At 44.0% G+C, this 17,762-nt stretch overlaps 1 long non-coding RNA gene across 1 annotated transcript in view; it reads right to left on the reverse strand.

Moving 5' to 3' along the window:
* Positions 1-17,762, reverse strand: part of LOC112923505 (uncharacterized) — a 72,693-nt gene that overhangs the window by 5,598 nt on the left and 49,333 nt on the right. The window contains exons 3-4 of the long non-coding RNA XR_003235687.2: positions 14,275-14,353; positions 1,631-3,512 (exon numbers count right to left, since the gene is read on the reverse strand). This is a non-coding gene — a long non-coding RNA (uncharacterized lncRNA). The remainder of the gene's footprint in view (positions 1-1,630; positions 3,513-14,274; positions 14,354-17,762) is intronic.

The raw sequence follows: 17,762 nt of genomic DNA on the forward strand, positions 1-17,762 counted from the left end.
TCTCCCTCTGCCTGTGTCTCTGCTTCTCTCTCTCTCTGTGACTATCATAAATAAATTTAAAAAAAAAAATACTTAAAAAAAAAAAAAGTTTGCCTAGCTCTTGGTGTAGATGATATTTTCTTTTACCAGTCATTTTGAATCTGTTCCCTTCTAACAATACACATAATCAAAAAGTTTTCTGATTAATGTGATATTTAGCAAGAACCTGTAATAACATGAATAAATCCTTCTTATAACTTGAACTGAAAAATGTGTGTTATAATACGGGGTACAGTGTGAGAATAACTTTAAAATCAACCCAAAAAAGACTAAGAAAAAACAATAGAAAAGTATTCATATGTATTCATACTTTTAACTTATATAATACTCTTTAATAGAAAGAATAATTTTAATTTTTTAAAAAAAGTGACCGAATTTCCCAATTGACTTATAACTTGAGCAACACATTATTTTTTGTTACATTTTGTCTTCTATTGTTCCTTAGTTTATCTCCTCAGCTTCTTTTCCAAGAATCTTTTCTGCCAAATTTTAACAATCTTAGAAGGTAATCAAACCCTTCAGTTATGGTACATTATTACCATCATCAATCCATTTAAGACCCTTCCCCTCATCCCTGACCATCATTCCAGCCCAATCCCAAGGACCTGTTTTTGCCACAGGCCTAGGAAGACACACCATGCACTTTGCTCACCCAGCACCGTGTTTCGAAGATTTGTCCCATCACCAAACACTTTCCATGTCCTATCTTGGACAGTTAATATGTTATCATTTGTGACTGGCTTCTTTCACTTAGCATAGTGTTTTCAAGGGTCATGCACAATGGGACATGTATTTTATTTCTTTTACCAGTCAAGCTATGCTCCACTGCGTTGATATCTAGTATTTTGTGTATCCCATTGGCCTCTACAAGAAAAAGCGTATCACTTCCAGAGCCTTCACTTTGGTCAGTTTGGAGATTGTTGTAATATTTACTTTCTATCAAGTAATTCGAATAAATGATGTCTAATTTTTAGACAGTTTAGGAATTTCAACAAGATGAAGGGGGAGAAAGAGACAAAAGGCTGGGGGGGGGGGAGAAAATTTCTGTATTTTTCTATTCTTTGAGAAAAATGGAATTTTTTTCAAACCAGAAATGCTTTCCCACTTTCCCCCTGTGACCACACATCACGTGATGCTTTCCCCAGCCCTGAAAACAACACGCAGTGCTGTGGCAGCTGGGTGCTGAGATCCCAGCAAGTGCTGAATGAGGGATGGTGAAGAGATGAAGGCTGGCACCTGGTGCCCTCACTCCCTGCTCCCCGCCCCCCCATACTGGTCTTTTCCTGGTGCCAGGGCTTGAGGAGGCAGCAGTGGGGAGTGTTGCAGGAGAGCTCTGGAGTTAAGCTTAATTACAAGTAAATACAATTTCTCTGGGACCGCTGGGGAAAGGCAGCAGATAAGATCAGTGAAAGTGCTCAGAGGGCCTTGGGAGGCAGCTCCTCTACAAATATGGGATTGGCTTTTATTGTTGCTGCTGTTAATAAAACAGATGTTCTCAAAACATTCCTCCAACCGCTGACAGGACTTGGAAATGGCTGTCCCTTTATTGGTTGCTGAAACCAAATAAAAATCAAATTAAAGTTTAATTTACCTCATAATTTTCTTCGTGGCAGTTCTGCTGGGCCAGCCGTGAGGCAGAGCCAACATCCCCTCCTCCGTGGCATACATCACCTTCAGCCTGAAGCCCCCAGGGGTCACCTGCTCCTTCCCCCTCTGCCAGAGGCCCAGCGTGGGTGGTATCAGCAGCTGGCAGAAGGGCCACTGCTTAGGCCAAGATGAGAGAAGGCTGGAAGCTGCTGGATGATACCAGAGAGGACCTCCCTCCTCTTCTCCGTGGGGTCTCCATGGTAACGGGGGGAAGCTGCTAGGTATTCCAGCTATGTGACCTGGGCCCGGCATATTCCCCAGGCTCCTGAGGGGTGCTGGGCACAGAATCTGAGGCCCATGACCTCGTCCGCCATGTTCACTCCTACATTCCTACACCCAGGACGGCGCCTGGGATAACCGGGGCTCCATGAACACTTCACATATCTGTTCAGTGTTCTGTTCAACTACTCCACGAATGCATGAAAGAAGAAATGAAGTCATTCTCCAGCTCTTTCCTTTTTAAATTGTCTCCATTCTTTCCTCTTCTTCCTACGTTCCTTATGTTTTTTTCCCTACAACATATGAATAGTCTAGGACTTCCAGGGCACCATTCCAACTCTGGCCGATGATTCCACACATCCTGGGAGTTAACCCCTTGCCACCAGCCGTAAACTCAGAGCTGGGCTCTGCATCAAGTGCTCTACAAATGCAAGCCAGTGATGTCTTCGTGTAAATCAGACAAGACACAAAGCCGAGGAGGTGATCACGATGGAAGCATGTGCTGACTAGACACTAGCACCAAGCACAGTCTTCTTCAAGGTCAAGTGCCCCAGGGAAAACCATGGCAGTGACGCAAGAACCTCAGCGGTAAAACCGAGGCAGGACTTCAAATCCCCCTCAGAGGTAAGGCCTGTCAGCCCCTCAGCTGGTCAGGTACCATTTCTGGGCCTGCATGGGGACTGGACCCCCCAGGGATGAGAGTGACCAGAAGACTGATATATGAGGGCCTGCAGGCTAGCAGGGAGGACACAGGGAAAGATATTGTCACCCTAAAATGTGAAGAGGGCTTCAGCAGAGACACAGTGTAGACAGGGTGCTGGCAGGATTCTCGGCGGGAGTAACACAGGATGGGGTAGGTTTGGTGGAGTGAAGATGAGATCAGGAAGGGCCAGAATAGGATGAGGAGAGGGTGTTTTTTGGTCATCCTTCATCTCAGTACCGTCTGAGGTGGGGACTGCCTCCACCAGGCATTTCCCTCCTGTCTTGGGAGACACTCCAATGGACAGATTCAAGCAACATTGATCTTTGCACATACGACTGGAAGTTTCTCTTAAAGAGAACTAATCATGGCATATCTTCTGGCACAAGTTTAAAGAGAAGAGGATGTGGAAATGACGCCGTTGTTAAGAGAGATACTTTTCTTTCTTTTAGAGAATGTAATGCATTTTCTGAAACCGTACGCCAGCTAGACAACTTACGTTTCCTCTATTACAGAAGTAGCTGAGCAGTTAAGCATTCTGATTTCAGTTCATGAACCAGGAAATCTGTCACGGCAGATCCTGGTGAGTCTTCAGTTTGGCTGCTGACGGATACAGAAATGTGCTCTCTGCAGTCCTTTCCTCTCATCCCCTGTTCTGCTTCCCATACTCCTCAGAGCTGGCAATAGATGCTGTTGACAGTTGGCAGAAGGTAGCCGCATGCTTGGAGAGCTGAAGTTTGCTCCACAGGCAGCCCCAGAGACAGGGAAGGGCTTTTTCAGCACCATGTTGGGGTCACATGGTGGCTACATGTGCCCTGAGTGTCACTCAATGAGGCAGATTTTCTTTCTATTCTTCTCCCCCACCTTTTAAAAATTTTAGCATTTCCTGGACAAGATCAGGCTAGTGCTAAAAAAAAAAAAAAAAAAAAAAAAAAGATCAGGCTAGTGCTAGGTAAGGCTGATGTTAAGTGAAGGAGAAAATCAGGGAAGGAAATGGAAGAGGAAAAGTGGAAGGGAGAGGTTGGGGAAAGGGGAGGAGGTAGAGGGTGAGGAAACTGGAGAAGCAGAGTTAAAAGAAAGGGTAGACAACAATAGTACTGACTTTCTAGCATTGTCGTGAGGGCTTACCCCAGGGCCTTTGCAATTGTTGCCTCCACCAGGAGCTCCCTCTCCTCAATGTTGTCACTTTCTCAACACACTTCAAATGAAGTGAGGGGCACCTAGGTGGCTCAGTCGCTTAAGTGTCTGCCTTCAGCTCAGGTCATGATCCGGGGGGCCTGGGATCCAGCCCTGCGTCGGGCTCCCAACTTAGCAGGGAGTCTACTTCTCCCTTTCCCCACTGCTCCTGCTCTCTCTCTCTCTCTCTCTCTCTTGCTATTTCTGTCTCTCACTTTCTCTCAAATAAATAAATAAAGATCTTAAAAAAAAAAAGTCATCTCATGATGAGGCTGTCTTGATCTCCCTATCGTCCCCTCCCTGTCATCACTCTAATTGCTTAACTGGTTCTTTTTTCTTCAAAGCAATTATCATCACCTGCCTTATGATGTTTTTTGGTTTGTTTTTCTTCCTTCAAAGAAATGTAAACTTCATCAACACAGAGTTTCTCCCTCTTTTTTTTAAATTACTATAAATTTTTTATCTAACTTTAAGAAAACAAGGAGTCCTAAGCGTTCCAAAACTAGTCTGCAGAAATAAGAGCAATATCCTATAGCAACATTTTAATAGGAATATTTCACATAACTAATATAAACATCTGAAACACTTTGTGCTATGTTTGTTTGTTTTTTTATTTGTCAGTGATTAACTCAGCACTGTCTAGGACATTTGTATGTCTTGGGAATTATTGAAGTATACAGTCTACCATTTTCTTTCTTTTTTTCTCTCTTTTTTTAAAACTAAGGTATATTGGCATATAACATTGTACATTCAGGTGTACAACATAATAATTTATTTGTATACATTGCAAAATGATCCCCACAATTACAGTAGTTAGTCTATCACCATATAAGGTCACAAATATTTTTTTTTCCTGTGATGAAAATTTTAAGATCTACTGTATTGGCAACTTTTTTTAAAAAAAGATTCTATTTATTTATCTGAAGGAGAAAGAGCATGTATGAGAGAGAGAGCATGAGTAGGGGGAGGAACAGAGGGAGAAGGAGAAGCAGACTCCCCACTGAGCAGGGAGCCCAACTCAGGGCTCAATCCCAGGACCCTGAGATCATGACCTGAGCTGAAGGCCAACGCTTAATGGACTGAGCCACCCAGTGCTCCATTAGCAACTTTCAAATATGCAATATAGTATTATTAACTATAGTCACCACATACATTACATTCCTATAACTTATTTATTTTATAACTGGAAATTTGTGCCTTTTGACTCTTTCATCCATTTCTTTTTTTTTTTTTTAAGATTTTATTTATTTATTCATGAAAGACACAGAGGGGCAGAGACAGAGGCAGAGGGAGAAGCAGGCTCCATGCAGGGAGCCTGACATGGGACTCGATCCTGGGTCTCCAGGACCATGCCCTGGGCCGAAGGCGGCGCTAAACCGCTGAGCCACCCAGAGATTCCCCCTTTCATCCATTTCACTCCCCTATCCCCACCCCATTCTCTGGCAACCATCAATCTGTTCTCTGTATCTGAGGTTTTTTGTTTGTTTTTAGATTCCACATATAAGTGAGATCATAAGTATTTGTCTTTTTTTGTTTGACTTATTTCACTTAGTGTAGTACTCTCAAGGTTGAGCCATGTTGTCACATAGAGCAGGATTTCATTCTTTCTATAGCTGAATAATATTCCATTATAAATAAAATAATATATAATATACACAAAATATTTGTTATATATATTTATCACAATTTCTTTATCTATTCATCCATCAATTGATACTTTGTTTCCACATCTTGGCTATTGTAAATAATGCTGCAATAAACATGGGGGTGCAGATAATCTTCTCAAGCTAGTGTTCTTTTCTTCAGATAAATACTCAAGGTTTTGGCACCAAAAAAAAAAAAAAAAAGATAAAAACCCAAAAGGGGAAATGCTGGATCATATGGTAGCATATGGTAGTTCTATTTTTAAGTTTCTTTTTAAGACTTCATTTATTTATTTGAGAGAGAGACAGCATAAGCAAGGGGAGGGGCAGAGGCAGAGGGAAAAGCAGGCTCCTCACTGAGCGGGGAACCCAACTAGGGGTTCAACCCCAGGACCCTGAGATTACACCCTGAGCCAAAGGCAGACACTCAACCATTAAGCCACCAAGGTGCCCCTATTTTTAACTTTTTGAGGAAACTCTGTACTGTCTTCCACAGTGGCTGCACCAGTTTGCATTTCCACCAATAGTGCACAAGAGTTCCCTTTTCTGCACATCTTTGCTAACACTTGCTATTTCTTCTTTTCTATACTAGCCTTTCTAATAGATGTGAAGTGATAACTCACTGTAGTTTTGATTTGCCTTTCTCTGATGATGAGTGGTGTTGAGCACCTTTTCATGTACTCATTGGGCTATCTGTAGGTCTTCTTTGGAAAAATGCCAATTCAGATCTTCTGCCCAATTTTAAATCAGATTGTTTGGTTTTTTGCTATTGAATTGTATGGTTTTTTATATTTTGGGGGATATCTGATTTGTAAATATCTTCTCAGTATTTTGCCTTATAGTTTTGTTGACGGTCTTCTTTATTGTGCAGAAGCTTTTTAGTTTGATGTAGCCCCACTTGTTTATTTTTGCCTTTATTGCCTTTACTTTTGGTGCCTTTATTTTATTGCCTTTTATTTTATTTGCCTTTATTCAAAACTTGAAAATTGATGTTAAGGAGCTTACTGCCTGTTTTCATCTAGGAGTTTTGTGGTTTTGGGTGTTGCATTCAAGTCTTTAATCCATTTTGAGTTAATTTTTGTGTACAGTGTAAGAAAGTGGTCCAGTTTCATTCTTTTGCATGTGGCTGTCCACTTTCCCCAGCATCATTTATTGAAGAGACTGTCCACACTGGGAAGTTTTCAATTTCATTTCTTGCTTTATCCCAAGCATCTAGAATAGTGTCTTGTACATAGTTGATGTTCAATAAGTATTTGTTGAATGAATCAATAAGTCTAAGGGACTCCTTAAGAAAATAAAATAAAGCCGTCCTCCTTCCCCATCCAATCTCACAATGTCTCTAAGGAGAAAGGGAATTTTGATGTAAAATCTTTATCTCCTGGAGAGAAATTGTTTTATTTGCTTATAGTTTGAAACTTACCCTCCTTTTCATAATTTTTTCCTAACAGCACCCCAACCCCCAACAGAGAGAGTCGAAGATAGAGAAAATTTATGGATGATGTGCATGCGCCATTAAAGGAGTCCTGTCTTTCATGGCCATCCTTTGGGACAAACGTTGTGTCTACAAGGCAAGGACAATGATGATTCCTTACCACCTCCCGGAAGAGGATGGGGAGAACCCAGTCACAAAGGGAAGAGCATGATGAGAGACAGAGCTCACATCACAGAGATCCTAGGGGATGCTATTTTTTCTCTTCTTTCTAAAGTCTCTGTAAAAAAGCTCCAGACTTTTGTTTCTGAGTTGTGACCACTTTAAAGAATGTAAAATCCGAGCTAAAGTGGCTGCCACATGATTTCACCTCTGGCTGCTGGTGTGAGACACAGGGGTGGGGCTCTGGGGGTTGACATCTGACTCTCAGCCTTGGGGAGGAATGTGGTTAGAAAGAAGGGCTCTCTGATGTGATGCTGCTGCCAGTGGAGTTTGGGGCTTTGTGCCGTAACTAGAAGCAATTCAGGCAGGAAAGGCTGAAGGAACTGATGAAAAGGAACAGCAGGCAGAAGTGGAGGGAGATGCAAGGCTGCGGAAAAGGGAGAAAATAAACAGAGGTGACTCACGCTATCTCTAATCCATGCCAAGCTCCCCTGCTCCCCTGTGTACAGGGACCAGGGGAAATCTTCAACTTAGTTTCTGGTCAGTGTAGGCCAAAAATCTACACTTGCAGTAACTCTCCATCATTTGATAAAGCTTTCTACTCAGAGCATCTTAGTTGGTCTAATGAATTTGTCAAGGTATAAAGAATTTGTGTGATTTTTCCCCCAGGCTCCTAGCATGGAGCTTCTAACATCCTCAGGATTTCCTGAATGATAGAAGTACCTCTGTTATTCATGAGTCCTGTCTATCACTATGCTATCATGAAGTTAACGAGGTGACTCATTTGTGGGACCCTAAATAGCTTCAGAATGGGAGCTGGTCACCAGGAAGACTGACCATATGATTAGAGGGTCTTTAGTTGGCTCTGAGCTAGCTCTGGCTCCAGGGAAAGAAGGAAGACTAGTGATTGAGTTTAACCATGGGGCCAATGATTTAATCAATTATGCCTATGTAATAAAACTCTGGATGCCAAAGCTCAGTGGAACTTTCTGACTGGTGAACACTTTGATGTGCTGGACATGATGCACCCTCACTCCATGAGAAGACTGCCCAGGACCCTCCCAGACCTCATATGTGTCTCTTCATTTGGCTGTTCCTGATCTGTATGTATTTTTTAATAATAAAAGTGTACTCATAGTCTAGCTCTTTCCTGAGCTCTGTCAGTTGTTCTAGCAAACTATCAAACTACAGTGGTCATGAGAACTCCTAAATTTATAGACAACCAGCCAGAGGGCAGGTGGTCTGGGGACCCCCTGAACTTGTGGCTGGTACATGAAGTGGGAGCAGTCTTGGGGGACTATGCTAGCTTTGGGAAGTTAGCGCCAGTCTATTTATTATTTATCACCTATAATATATCTGTATTTAAATAACAATGCACATATCTAAACATACATACCAAGTAAATTTCTTATTCCTGACCATAAGCCCCACAGCAAAAACATATATCTCCTCAAAAAGGGGTTGTGTATGTGGGGCACCCAGGGGTACATGGGATAAAATACAAAGTGGAGGCTCAAATTGTTTGGGTTTTTTTTTTTATGAGGCAGAAGGGCAGGTGATATCTATTTCAAATACCTCAATGTGTATTTAGGTGCTAGAGGTAGGTAAGAAGATGCAGTGAACAGTCCTAGGAAAATCACCCGTGCCCTGTCCACACAACAGAGAATCATAGCTACTCTAGAGAGAATGCCAAATTTGTAGGGAAAATGGATGAATCTTATTATTAGTTAGTTTTTCATCTCCAGGGCTGCAATTCAGCATGGTTGTGCACATTTCATGTCCAGCCCCAGCTTCCAAGAATCCCTTTGCACATTCCATCCCATCTTAGCCCCAGCCTGGCCCCATTCTCATCAGGGCCTCTCACCAGCCTCTCCTTAATTCCCCCTCCTCATCTCCCCCTCCTCCCTTCCTTCCTGGAGCTGTAGCAGCAGCAGCTAGCTTTCTATGCCTTTAATTGGGGCTGTGAGGTGGAGGATGTGACAAGAAGGATTATATTCTGAAAGTCTTTTGAGCTTCAACATGGACTAGGATGACTGGTCTCCAAAAAGGGACAAGGTTCCAGAGAGGATCCAGATCGGAAATCAAGGTGCAGAGGCATTTGCAAACTGGGTTCCAGCCCCAGGAAAGAGGGAGAAAGAGGGAGGGGAGTGCTGGCCCCTTGGGAAGACTGGGTCTGGCGATAATTAATGCAATTACCCCTTTGGAATTTAGCTTAGGAGATGGAAGAAACAGACCAGAGATGACGATGACAAGCTTGAATATTCTCATTTTAGTTTGTTTCCAATCCTCTGCTGCTTAAGGAGAGGAAGGAAGGAGGAAGAGGCGGAAAGAGACTAAGCAAGTGTGTGAGGTGGCAAGGAGGGTGGCCACCTGTTCTCATCTGATCCTGCGGGTTAACACTGGCCCTTGGGCAAGAGTGGGTGCTAATTGTGATCTCCCAGAGGCCTGACTGTGGTTAAAATGCATGGCTGTGGGGCAAGGGCTGGGTGGCAGGGAGAGCAGGGAAGCCAACCTATTTCTCTCCACAGCCAGCCAGACAGCCAGGCAGTCATGACACAGGAGCTCATGATCTCTCTCCTCACTTGAGAGATTGGTCCCTGGCTTGAGGAGGCCCAGGAACTGGGAGAAGAGCTGGACTCATTGTATCAGTGGGTGAACAGCTTCCTGCTGCCATCTCTGACCCTCAGAGCAATACTGCCTGGGCTTTTCTCAAGGTTCCAGAACAGTGGGAGCCTGAACCTGGCAATGCCCAGTGCACCTCACAAACTAGCTTGAGATGAACACTGAAGTATGCTCATACGTTAGAGGCTTTCCCCCTTTCTGGTATCTCTCAGTTAGGAGACCCACACATACCAAGCTCGAGGTTACTCTCTCAGGAGATTGTGTAAGCATGAATTCTAAGCTGGGGAAAATCTCACAAGCTTGCAGATGAGTTTGAATGCTTCTCCCTGCTTCTTCCAATTCGTTCCTTTCTTAAGAGGATAAAATCAGCAGTAAAGCCAATAAAATTTGGATGTTTGCAGACTCATCCATAAACGGTGACGCAGTAGCGTTGAATGGCCATTAGCACTCACTGGGAATGTCCACTCACAGTTTGGAAAGGACCCTCCCTTCATTTTCCCACCTCCGCAGCCCAGGAAGGATGGCTTTTGGCAGCCAGCTACCGGTCCCTGGTTTAAAGGCAGAGTCTCTGGGTCCAAACCACCTGTTCTGATCTGATCCTGTCAGCAGCCACGTGCAGGAATGTGGGCTGGCTGAAGATACTGCTGCTCAGTGTTCCTCCGTCTGTGTGTTTGCACAGCCTGGGGCAGGACTGCAGGAGCTCCAGCTCTCTTCCCTGCATTTACCATCCCAAATATACATCAGATCTCTTTTCCATCCCCAGGAATCCTCCACTAATCTACAGCTGTGGAAGGCAGTTTGAATTTAACTTGGAATATGGACTATCTGTAGCTGCATCAGCCAGGACAGGCTGGATTGTGCTGTGATAATAAACAACTCTAAAATCTCAAGGCTGACAACCATGAAGATTTACTTCTTGTACAAGCATCACATCCATCTTGGATCAGCTGTGTTGAGCTCTATGTTGCTTTCACTCTAGGACCTGAACTGGTGAAGCAACCTTCTTGTGGGGCATAGCTGGCATCATGATAGAGAGAAAAGAGACCATGGCAAATGCAGGCTGGCTTTGAATGACTCTGTACTGTGTGAAACAACCCACATCACTCATGTGTATTAACTACCTATGGCAGCATAACGTATCACTCCAAAAAAAAATAGTGGCCTATGTATTAATAACTATGTATTATCTCAGTTTCTGTGGGTCAGTAGTTCGAACAGTGCGGTTCTCTCGGTGTCTCTTATGAGAGTCCAAGCTGAGGTTGCATCATCCAAAGACTTGTCTAGAGCTGAAGACTGTCTTCCAAGGTGGTTACTCTCAAGGCTATAGAGTCGTTTCCACATGCATCTCTTCCTGGGGCTGCTTTTGTGTCCTCACAGGACAGTGGATGACCTTTCCCAGACTAAGTGATCCTACAGAGAAAGGCAAAAGCTGCCATGCCTTTCAGAGCCTCACCTTTGAACTCATTAATTTTGCCATATTCTGTTGACCACAACCCCTGACTCCGTGAAGATGGGGATTCCACAAGACCACAGATACCAGAAGGTGAGATCAGTAGGAGCCATATGGCTACCTCGCTCACATTGCTTTTGCCAAGTTGTCTTGGAGCCAAGTCTGGCATCAGTGAAATGGCCACATGTAGCCCCCTTTGGAGGGAACTGGAATATTTAGCAAGCTGAAATAGCATCTGCCATAGTGGCTCATAGACTAAGTTTCACCTTCTCTGTAACACATCACTAACCCTGGCAGCTCTGTTTCTCCTGCTACTGCTTCTCAAAGTTCTTGCCTCTTCAATAGCACGGCCTAATCCCGCTTCACTGGGCTTAGGAACCACTTTCAGGAGAGCCATGGAAATGTAAAACCAAAAGTCCTCAGTGGGATGAAGAAGGCTAGAGATCACTGGTGTGATGACTCTTATGTCTTTTTCTGTAAGCCAAGGCTTTGGAAAGGTATGCTAAAGTCAGCTAGGTCTGCACAGAACAGTGGGAAATTATGGCAGAGCCTTGAGGTAGATCTGAGAGCTAGACATAGGCTCAAGTCAGACTCCCCTGTGCTGGCCAAAAGCAGGCAGGCGGGGCTCTCGTGGTCCAGGGCAAGAAAAAACAAATCAAACACAAGAAGAACAGAGCAGCAGAGCCAGGTGGATGTAGGTCTTGAGGAGGATGGTAAGTGCAATGCTCATGTATTATGTCAGGAAGTGAGGAGTGGAGGGTGGGGGTGGGGGGTCAAGGACCAGAGTCATAGCACCAAAGAGCCCTCAGTTCTGAGAGAACTTCCTGTCTCAGACCTTAGAATAATATTGCTCTTGATTTTATCTTCTAGACATGTCCTATTTACATTCAGTACAAAACCAAGAGTGGGGTTTCTACAGTTATTATAATATTGAGTTCTGTGATTTGTATTATAATACAATGCTCTCTTTGGTGGGTGCTCAATAAATGCCTATTGGCTATCAATAATCTCTATTAATTTTCAAAACAAAATATATTGGAAAATGCAGCACATTATCAGGGATCGAGGTCCTGAATTTTGAGTCTCCCTCACCAGCCAAAATTAATGATCTCACCAATGAAAGGGAACATAGGGAAGCAAATTAGAGTTATTCCCCCCCTCCCTCGGAATCAGGGAAGGTTTGGCTGCTTTGATCAACAGAGCATGGTGGAAGCGATACTGTGCCCGAGTGGGTCTGGCCATTAGGAGAACTGACACTTCTGTCTGCCCTAAGCTGCTGTGTCTGACTCTGGAGAGACACTGTGGAAAGGCCCTGAGAAGACACAGGAGAGGAGGAGGCCCAGCTGAGCCCATCCTTCCAACTGCCCCCACCCAGCTGCCAGGGTAATGACAAAGCTGTCTTGCATCCTACAGAAAAGCCCAACTGCTACCTGAATCCTACCAAGTGACCTTCTTCAACCGCATGACACACAAACACACCACAGACCCTCCACTTTGAGCCTACAGACTCCAGGTGAGCATATCAGAAAACACATGTTTATTTATGTGTCAGAAATCACATTCACATTTCAAGTTTCTCACCTTCTACAAAGCTCTTAGAGTGCTTTAAATAAGAGGCCTGCGATTGCCAAGTATCCTTACTGTTATCAGCCCTAAGCTCCACCCACAAATCCCATTACGAAAAAGCTGTACGGAAATTCTGTTTCAGCTATAATGTTTAACTGCTTACCACTCTGTCATCAAAGAAAGTTAGAGGAGCCAGTTGCAGGCCAGTAGAGTGTAACTCTCACATGGGATTTAACCAAGTGGTTCCAGGATCTCCTGCCCTCAACCTGCTCTCCTATTCAAGAAAGGATAAAAAGGAGCAAGATGCAAAACTTTTCAATTATAACATAAGATAATGTAACTTGGAAGCTGGCATCTCCTAGAAATCCTTTTTAAATAGCTAAGCACTGGTGTGGTCCATGCTTGACGGTGGTCTCATGGTGGTACCCCCAAACTCTGATTGCCAGACCAGCATTGGGCTGGCTGCCTCAACAGCACCCAGGTAGCTTATAATACAGCCTCCAGGCTCTCCCTCTGGTGACTGATTCTGTAGGTCTGGCGTAGGGTCAGGGTGAAACCAAAGCATTAATGGGACTGATTAAAGCTACAAGCTAATGAGCACAGCTGCATCTTTTTACCCTTCTTTCCTTTGGCTTTAAATTTTCCTGCCTCTCCTTTGGGGAGATGGATTTGAAGCTTGCCTTCCCATTTCCTTGTCTAGCTGCCTCTAAAACTCTTTCCTTGCTACAGGTGATGTATCAGTTGATTCTCTTTGCTGTGCATCAGGCATACAAACTTGGGTTTGGTTACAAAAAGATGTGGATTTTTCCAAAAGCTCCCAGGTGATATTGATGCACAGCCAGGTCTGGCAACCACTAGATGAACATCAGTTTAATTCAATAAATCAGGATCTGCCTGACATATACCAAACCAACTGACACATAGAAGAGTCAATACTAGTTACACGAATGCTGAGTGATAATACTGCCCTTTGGGGAAAAGATAACAGACACCTACAACTTTATCAGTGATTGTGTGTATTTAACAGTAGCTTCAGTAAAAAAGGTGCTTTATTATAAAGAAACAGGACCTTACCGAACCCCAGATTGAGAAGCAATGGACTGGAATAAAAAACTAGAAAGCTGTCAGGAACCAGTGTGTCTTTCTACAACATTAAAAAACAAAACCAAACCCTCTGCTTTTGCCGTTGTTCCCCTTGTTTCTCTGAAGTCTGGCTATCTCTACTCCGGATGCACAGACCAAACACAGCAACCACGGCCCCTGTCCTGCTTGCCACATACTGGCCAGAGCAAGCTCACAGGGCAAACTGGTGCTCTCTATCAGTTACGGCCAACAACTAGGTTTGTCATGGACAACACAACTTTTTAAATGTAAAATCATTTCAACATTGTGAGATTTCATATAAAAACCTGAATTGAGGACTTCTATAACATCAGAAAACCTGGCAAACTAGGCTCACATGTGACAGCATCTGGCTGGAGCTGAATAACAGCCAGCCCTTTGCATGGAGCACCAGCCCTCCAGCCTCCTGGCTCTCACTCAGGACTGCACCTGCCCTCATCTGTCCCAGCTGCTGTCCCAAGAATGCAATAGATTGGCATCTTACACACTGCACACTTACTTCTAACAATTCTGGAGAAGTTCTAGAAAATCTGAGATGCCAGTGCCAGACTGGTTGAGTTCTGCTGAGAGCCTTCTTCCTGGAAGAAAGGAGAGGAAGAGAGAGGATGCACGTTTTCTCATGTTCCTTCTTACAAGGGCACTAATCTGTTCACCAGGACCATGCCCTCATGATCCAATTATTTCCCACAGGTCCTCCAAATACCATCACACTGCAGACTGGAGTTTCAACATAAGAATTTGGAGGGACACAAACATTCAATTCATAGCAGGGTCACTGAGCCCAAGATCACACACAGGTCAGGTGAAAATTGTGCTCAGAAGTCATGTTGTTGCTTTCCTTACACCTGGCCAGCATCATTCACTACATTACCTGTTTGATCTTTATGGGCATTTGAGTTTGCAACCCCTGTTCTTTTCTAAGTGTATATTCTAAACTCTCAGAAGCATTAGACTGATCCAGCATGACCACATATCTGTACCCTGGTCCAAACAATTTGGCCACAGGAGTCATGTGACACTCAGCGGGACCTGCGGGAGTAACAGTTCTGAGAAAAAGTTGAGAGCAAGTTCTGCAAGAAGACAGGAGGGGGTTGGAGGGAAAGTGATTAAGGATTTTTTTTAATTTTTTATTTTGTAGGGAGACAGTGGGGAAGGACAAAGGGAGAAGGAGAGAGAGAATCTTAAGCAGCCTCCCTGCTCAGTGCGGAGCCCGATGTAGGGCTCCATCTCACGACACTGAGATCATGACCTGAGCCTAAATCAAGAGTCAGACACTTAACTGACTGAGTCACCCAGGCGCCCCATTAATGATCCTTGTATACAGGATTCATGTACTTACCCTTCCATATTTTATCTCACTTCTCTTATGACCAGAGAATAGGTATTTGCAAGGTCAACAGAGTTTAAGGATGCACCTGGGTTGGTAGACAGTGAGGAGCTCTGGGTGAAGGTTTGTTGTTAATTCCACACAGTGAGAATAGTGCCGGATCCATAGACAGGCCCTATACACATGTGAATGAGGAAATCAATGAACTGAGCCCCTGCCATATACTGAAGAGCTGTGGTTCTCGGCTAGGAGTGCCCTTGGAATTATTTGGAAAGCTTTTAACAGTACAGACTCCCTGGCCACATCTTAGAGCTATTGAAATAAACTTTCCAGAGATAGGGCTAAAGAGTCTACATTTTTTAAAAAGCATCCCAAGGGGGTACTGATGAGCAGAGGTTATTTAAAAAAAAAAAAAAAAAAAGGAAAAACTCTAAGATCTTTCCTGAGGTCTCAGATTGTTTTCTAAAATTCCATAAAATAAAGAAGCAGAGGAAGGGAGATAGAGGAGGAACAAGATAAACAGAAAAATTGAAAAACAAGATAGAGAAAACAAGTTTTCAAGCTTTTCAAGCAAGCATTTCTAACAGTGTTTACTGAGCAAAAGCTACATTAGCACCGAATGGATTTTAAATCTCTCTGAAAACACACTCTACATTAACTAACTGGAATTTAAAGAAAAACTTTAGGGGCACCTGCATAGCTCAGTGGTGGCACATCTGCCTTTGATTCAGGTTGTGATCCTGGGGTTGTGGGGTCGAGTCCTACATCGGGCTCCTCATAGGGAGTCTGCTTCTCCCTCTGCCTGTGTCTCTGCCTTTCTCTGTGTCTCTCATGAGTAAATTTTAAAAATAAAGTCTTTAAAGAAAAACTTTTTTTAAAAGGTTTTATTTATTCATGAGAGAGACACACACAGAGAGAGAGATAGAGAGAGGCAGAGACACAGGCAGAGGGAGAAGCAGGTTCCATGCAGGAAGCATGATGTTGGACTCGATCCCGGGACTCCAGGTCCACGCCCTGGGCTGAAGGCAGGCGCTTAAACCACTGAGCCGCCCAGGCTGCCCTAAAGAAAAACTTTTAAAAAATTAATAGGTGCTGGGGATTCAGGAGCACCCTTCCATGAGCACTGGGTGTCGTATGGAAGGGCTGAATCACTATATGGTACACCTAGAACTAATAGCACACCATATGTTAACTAACTGGAATTTGAATAAAAATTTTAAAAATAGATAAATAAATAAAGCTCTCTGAAAACAATTTCTCCTATTCCCATTGCGGAAAATCAAGCAGGTACTTTATAATTTGTAAGATGTTTACTCTCAGTGAATGCTTGGCTATACTGTCTGAGAATGTCTAAATGGTCTACCAGATTCTGTGTTGTTTGGTCTCAAAGGAATAAATTTTGCCCTAAATAAATTATAGAGAAAATAAAGCTTGAAATAATTGTGAATGGGCATTAAGGCTAAAAATTAATCTGCCCGAGGTTGGCCAGCTGTGGTTTGATCAGAGGCCTAGAAACCGCCTGCTCTGGCATCAGCCTTGGTGTCCTGGAGGCAGAGCGGGGTTTCCAATGATGCTGCCGAGCTGCAGTGAGGCCGTGCTGCTCACGTGAACCCTGGCGCCTGGCCGCCAAAAGGTCACTGGCATTTTCAGGCGTGGCCCGGGCAGATGGTCAGGCTTCGCTTTCATTACGACAAGTATGTGAGGGCTGTCAGCACTGGACATCGAGAAGGCTTTGCCTCACTGTGGTGATCTTTTCCCCACGTCCCAGAAGGTTGGTGATCCCGGGCTCAGGCAGGAAGCACATGGGATGCTGAGATTGGGAGTCGTGGGCACAGGGTCCCAGACTTTTGTGCAGGAACCTGACAACAGAAACAAGCTGGGGGGATGGCAGTGCAAACAGGACTCTAAAGGATCTAAGCCAGGGACGCCTGGGTGGCTCAGTGGTTGAGCATCTGCCCTCAGCTCAGGTCGTGATCCCGGGGTCCGGGGATTGAGTCCTGCATTGGGCTCCCCATGGGAAGCCTGCTTCTCCCTCTGCCTATGTCTCTGCCTCTCTCTCTGTGTCTCTCATGAATAAATAAGTAAAATCTTTTTAAAAAATAAATAAAGGATCAAAACCAGTGACCTAAGAACTCAGGGAATGAACTTACCATCTTCTTTGTTCTCAAGTTGTATGTAAGTGTGAGCTGGCTGGAACCTTATATCCAGCATTTGTGTTGAAAAAGCATCTACATTTATATGTGTAAATGGTTGCTTCCTTATGCATACGAAATCTCTGGAAAGACACGCAAAACATAGGTGATAATAGTTGTTTGCGGGGAAGGAAACTGGGTAGCTGCCAGGTTTACTTTCTTCTCCATCCTAGTGTGACTCTTGCATGTTCTGTCAAACAATAATTTTTTCATCTATTCAACAAGTTCTGTGACAGTTAAACATTGTAGCCATGGGGAGAATGTACATGTTGACGGGAACTCAAGAGTTGGTACCAAGCACTGAGAACCCTACATTCTAAAGAAAACCCCTGACCCTGGGGAACAGACCACTTCCTCAGGCTCAGCAGACTGGCCCTACCAACCCCACACCTACCACTAGCATCCCTGTCCTCCAGGTTTGATAGGAGAGAGAGAGAGAGAGAGAGAGAGAGTCGTTGGAGCACAGGC

Source organism: Vulpes vulpes, chromosome 13 (genome assembly GCF_048418805.1).
Source record: "Vulpes vulpes isolate BD-2025 chromosome 13, VulVul3, whole genome shotgun sequence".
Taxonomy (NCBI): Eukaryota; Metazoa; Chordata; class Mammalia; order Carnivora; family Canidae; genus Vulpes; species Vulpes vulpes.